Source organism: Protopterus annectens, chromosome 1.part1 (genome assembly GCF_019279795.1).
Source record: "Protopterus annectens isolate FY-2018-M chromosome 1.part1, PAN1.0, whole genome shotgun sequence".
Lineage (NCBI taxonomy): Eukaryota > Metazoa > Chordata > Ceratodontiformes > Protopteridae > Protopterus > Protopterus annectens.
The window spans coordinates 1564228111-1564234110 of NC_056726.1; the positions used below are offsets into that span (position 1 = coordinate 1564228111).

At 45.9% G+C, this 6000-nt stretch overlaps 1 protein-coding gene across 1 annotated transcript in view; it reads left to right on the forward strand.

Moving 5' to 3' along the window:
• Nucleotides 1-6000, forward strand: part of NIPAL3 (NIPA like domain containing 3) — a 750101-nt gene that overhangs the window by 524814 nt on the left and 219287 nt on the right. The window lies entirely within an intron of this gene.

Below are 6000 nucleotides of genomic sequence, written 5' to 3' on the forward strand. Positions count from 1 at the left end.
CACTCGAAGCACTGCTTAAAATGGATTACATCGACATTTGTGCTGTAACAGAGATCTGCCCCAAGGCAGCAGAAAGCACCCCTGCACTACCAGGCTTATAAATCATTCCACACCTTTCGGCCCCAGAAGTTGGACCGAAGCTCCAAAGGCAGTGGTGTTTCCATATTTTTAAAGGATGTGAACACCTCCAGACTGGTAACCCAACATAACGCTTCAGAGATACTTCAGGTGCAACTAACATTTGGTAAGACAGATTCAGGTCGTAGCCTGCTATACCTCCCCAACCATGTCCCAAGACTCTCACTCCACATTCCTAAGCACCCTGGAGAATATTAGGGTCCAACCTAACACTCTCATACTGGGCAACTTCAACTTCCCCTCCATTAACTGGAAAACTGCTCGCGTACCAATACACTTGCCCAACATTTCCTGGAATTCATTAATTCCAATGCCTTGGACCAGCTCGTTCTTACCCCCACTAGAGGTAGAAACATCCTTGACCTGGTCATTACTAACATGGGCGACCGTTGCTCAACACCAATAGTCAACTCCTCCCTGGTTAGATCCGACCACAAACTAATCACCTTGGAAATTCACATCCTTCCCACCCCCCCACCCCTGCAAAGCTAACCACCATGAAAAACCTCCAAAGCTAACTTTGGACTCCTAAAAACAGAGGTAGCTAACTTCACGGCACCCATGCAAATGGAGAATAGTTGCATGACCGCCGAGTCATACAACAATGCACTGTACGGATATTTACACAAATGCATAGATCTTGCCATAGCCAATAGAACCAAGATGCTTTCCTCTAAAAAAGGAAGCAAATCTGGTGGTCCCTTGCGATAAACAAAACTCTACAACAAAAGGAGGAAACTGATGCAGAATAAGGTGAAGTCCCAAGACTGGAAAAACTCCCTCATCAGCCTCAAGAAAAAGTTGAGATCCCTCATCAAACCCTCTAAAGCCAGCTATGAAAACAGAATTGCAGCAAATAATAAAGACAGCCACAAGGCCGTCTGTAGTTATGTAAAGAATCTCCACGGCAATACCCAGATTTGCTGTGAGCTACTGCACAATGGCACCTCCTATACTGTGCCAACAGATATTGCCATTATACTGGCCGACAGATTCAGTGCCAACTTTACCTCTCTCTCCCCCATCAAAGGACCAATCAACATACCAGTAGATTGCCAGGCACCTAGCATTACTGCTGCACAGGTTAAAACAGCACTGTCCAAGGCCAGGAATACAGCTTCTATGGGACCTGACAGTATCCCTGGCTGTGTTCTACATGAACTACAGCGTGAACTGACACCTCACCTGTGTGCCCTCTTCAATCACAGCCTCACCTCTGGCTCTGTCCCTACCAAATGGCGCACTGCTACAGTCATCCCTCTCCACAAAGGAAGAGCGACTACAGACCATGGGAACTATCACCCCATTAGCTTGACGAGTCTGATATGCAAAGCTATGGAACGCATCATCATGGACCTAATAAACAAGGCTATAGGAGTCTCCAAACTCTGGATCCCACACAGTTTGGTTTTGTGAAGGGTAGATCATGCCTGATCAACCTGGTCGACTTCTTTGAGTCAGTCACCAGAGCTGTGGATGAAGGCAGGGTGGTTCATACAGCCTGCCTTGATCTGGCCAAGGCCTTTGATACCATTCCCCACTCAGGAATCATAGAAAAACTCTCTAAGTTAGGCATCAATCTCTATATCACTAGTTGGGTTGCAAACTGGCTCACAGATAGAACCCACTGTGTGAAAGTAGCTGACTCCAAGTCAGACTGCCAACCAGTCACGAGTGGAGTCCCACAGGGTTCAGTCCTGGGTCCTCTCCTGTTTGGTATCTACTTCTCTGAAGTGCAGGCCAACATGAAGGGACTCTGGCTGACAAAGTATGCAGACGATTGCAAGTTGGGAGCTATTATTAACTCCCCAAGTGATGTTGACATCCACTGAGACCGACGACTCAGTGCCAAAAAATGTGTCGTCATCCCCTTTGGGGAAAACCCCAGCTCCCATGAATAAGCACATTGATGGTAGTCCACTGAACACAGAAGGCGTAAGAGATCTAGGAACACAGGTTGACAGCAACCTCTCTTTTGACCAGCACATTGCCACTGTGGTCAGAAAGTCCTTCTGTGTGACACATCTCATTACTCGGGGTTTTGCATCTAGGAAGAAAGAGGTCATTATCTCCCTCTACTCTTCCCTCATTAGGCCAATCATAGAGTACAAAGGCTCTTGCCACCCCTGTAGTGCCTTTTTTAAGCAAGGTTCAAATGACAAATTCACAACCGTAACAGGTACAAGCAAGCAAAATCTGAGGGTAATGCTACTCAATGCTAGAAGTCTAAACCTCAAAATGCACTCACTCGAGGCACTCCTTGGAGAGCATTGACATCTGTGCAGTAACAGAGACCTGGTTCAAAGCTCCAGAGAGCTCCCCTGCATTACCAGGCTGTAATTCATATCACACCTTTCGGCCACCAAACCCGTACCGAAACACTAAAGGTGTGGAGGCATGTCCATATTCATTAAGGATATCCACACCTCCAAGCTAGTTGCTCAGAATAATGCATCTGAGATTATCCAAGTTCAACTAACTCTGGGCAAAACTGCAATCCAGATTGTAGCTTGTTACACACCCCCCACCATGCCCCAGGATTCCCACTCCTCTTTTCTTGATACAGTGGAAAATATTAAGGTACAACCCAACACTCTAATAATGGGTGATTTCAACTACCCTACCATTAACTGGGAAAACTACTCTTGTACCAACTCTTTTGCTCAACATTTTCTGGAAATCGTCAATTCCAACGCCTTGGATCAACTTATCCACACCCCCACCAGGGGCAGCAATATCCTAGACCTGGTCATCACCAACATGGGTGGCCGGTGTTCCACACCAGAGGTCAGCTCCTCATTGGTCAGATCCGACCACAAGCTAATCACCCTAGACATCCACATCCCTCTCCCACTCCCCATTAGGGAAACTATCGTAAAAAAATTCTCCAAATCCAACTTCACACTTCTTAAGACAGAAATGGCAAACTTCACGACACTCATGCAGATGGACAATAGAGGTACGACTGCTGAATCCTACACAAATGCACTTTATAAGCACTTACACGAGTGCATGGATCATGCTGTCCCTAACAGAACCAAGATGCTATCCTCCAAAAAAAGGAAGCCAGTCTGGTAGTCTGCTGCCATAAACAAACTCTACAACAGAAGAAAGAAACTGTTGCAAAAAAGAGTAAAATCCCACGATTGGAGGAACTCCCTGGTCAGCCTCAGTAAGAAGCTGAGATTCCTCATAAAATCCTCCAAAGCTAGTTATGAAAACAAAATTGCCACTGATTTTAAAGACAACCACAAAGAATTCTATAGCTATGTCAAGAATCTCAATGGCAACACTCAGATCTGCTCTGAGTTACAGCACAATGACACTAAATATACAGAACCAACTGATATTGCCAACATCCTGGCAGATAGGTTCAGTGCTAACTTTGCTCCCCCTCTCACCCCCTAAAGGGCCCATCTTTATACCGGAAGAATGCAAAGTTCCTGTAATCACGGCTGCACAGGTAAAAACCTCACTCTCCAAAGCCAAGAACACAGCATCCATGGGACCTGACAACATCCCAGGCTGCCTTCTACATGAACTACAGAATGAACTGGCACCCCACCTAAGTACCATGTTCAATCATAGCCTCACCTCAGGCTTTATGCCCATTGAGTGGCGCACCACAACAGTTATCCCACTCCACAAAAGGGGGGCCACAACAGACCCCGGGAACTACCGCCTCATTAGCCTGATGAGCCTACTCTGCAAGGCCATGGAACGTATCATCATGGAACTCATAAACAAAGACATTGGAGATCTCCAAACTCTGGACCCCGCACAGTTTGGGTTTGTAAAAGGCAGATCATGCCTCCTAAACCTGATAGACTTCTTTGAAGTAGTCACCAAAGCCATAGATGAGGGTAAGGTGGTTCACACAGCCTATCTAGATCTCGCCAAGGCATTCAACACCATCCCCCACTCTGGAATTATAGACAAGCTCACTAAACTAGGTATAAATCCCTATGTCACAAGATGGGTTGTCTGACAGAACCAACACTGTGAAAGTAGCAGACTCCAAATCAGACTTCAGACCAGTGACAAGTGGAGTGCCACAGGGTTCAGTCCTGGGTCCTCTCCTGTTTGGTATCTACTTCTCTGAAGTACAGGCTAACACAGAAGGTCTTTGGCTAACTAAATTCACAGATGACTGCAAACTAGGAGCCATAATCGAAACTCCTAACAATGTGGACATCCTACAAAAGGGCCTCACTGAGACAGATGCCTGGTGTCAAAGACATGGTCTCAAGCTCAATGCCAAAAAGTGCATTGTCATCCCCTTTGGTAAAAACTCTGTACCCATGAACGACCACATAGGCGGTAGTCTACTTAACACCAAAAGTGTGATAAGAGACCTTGGGACACAGTTGGACAGTAGTCTCTCCTTTGATAATCACATTGCCACAGTGGTCGGGAAATCCTTCTACGTGGTACATCTCATCACAAAAGTTTTCTCATCCAGAAAAAAAAAGAGGTCATTGTTCCCCTCTTCTCATCACTCATTAGACCCATTATAGAGTACAATGCCCCTTTTGGTATGTACCTCACAAGACATCTACAACAACTGGAAAGGCCGCAAAAATACCTCACAAAGAGGATTACTGGCCTCAAACAGATGCCTTAAGCAGACCGTCTCAAAAACTCCAGCTTTTCTCTGTCGCATATCGCCTACTCAGAGGCGATCTCTGCGTAACATACAAAGCTATGTCAAACCCAGAGCTGTTGGACATGCTCCACTTAAAGAAATCCCAATCCCTCCGAGCTACACGCTCTAGGGACCTAAACCCTGTCACCACAATAAACAGAACATGCTGGAGGGATAGATTCCTGCCCCAGAGACTTCCCATACTCTGGAACAGACTACCTATCTATGTCAAACAGAGCTCCTCATTAACACTCTTCAAGAAAAATCTTGATGATTGGATGGGCAATAGGAAATTCACCTCGGGGATCACTTCTGTGGTTCTGCTTGACGGGCACAGGAAAATAATTTTCTTGGGTGGTGAAAGCCAGGGTACCTTTTTGGCTAGGCTTGTACAGGCCCTAGGGCCAATAGCCTAGTACCTACCTATGAACCTACAATGCCCCATTTGGCATGTACTTCACTAGACACCTGCAACAACTGGAGATGCCGCAAAACTACCTCACAAAGAGGATCCTGGGCCTTAAAACACTTGTCCTGTATGGACAGACTCAAAAAAACTCCAACTATTGTCTGTCTCATATCACCTACTTAGAGACGATCTCTGTTTGACTTACAAAGCCATGTCTGACCCATCTCTGTTAGAAATGCTACATCTAAAGAAATACCAATCCCTCCTTACCACATGCTCCAGAAACCTCAACTTCATTACCATAATCAATGGAGGTAAGCTGGAGGGACAGGTTCACAACCTAGTGACTGCCCATGCTATGGTATAGACTTCTCATACATGACAAGCAGAGCACCTCACTGGCCCTCTTCAAGACAAATCTTTGAGTGGATGAGAAATAGAAAATTCACCCTGAGGATCACTCCAGTGGCTCTGCTTGACAGAGGCACTGGGAGCTGAGGTTGGGTGGCACGATGCCAGGGTAATCCTATTGGCTAGGCTTGTAACGGCTTCAGGGTCATTAGCCTAGTACGCACCTATGACAACAGGCAGTTTAGACAGTGTTATAATGCATTATAGGGTACTTAAAGCAAAATGCTAAATTTGGTGTAATTTTTGATTTCCCCCTGTCCTAACAGCTAGAGACAGTTTATTGAATTTCTTATGGTGAGCTTTGTGTTACACTACTTTGTGTGGTACACTGCATTGTGTGCGTGCGTCTGTGCACATGTGCGTGCGTGCGTGTGTGTAGTTTTTCATGTGGAACTTG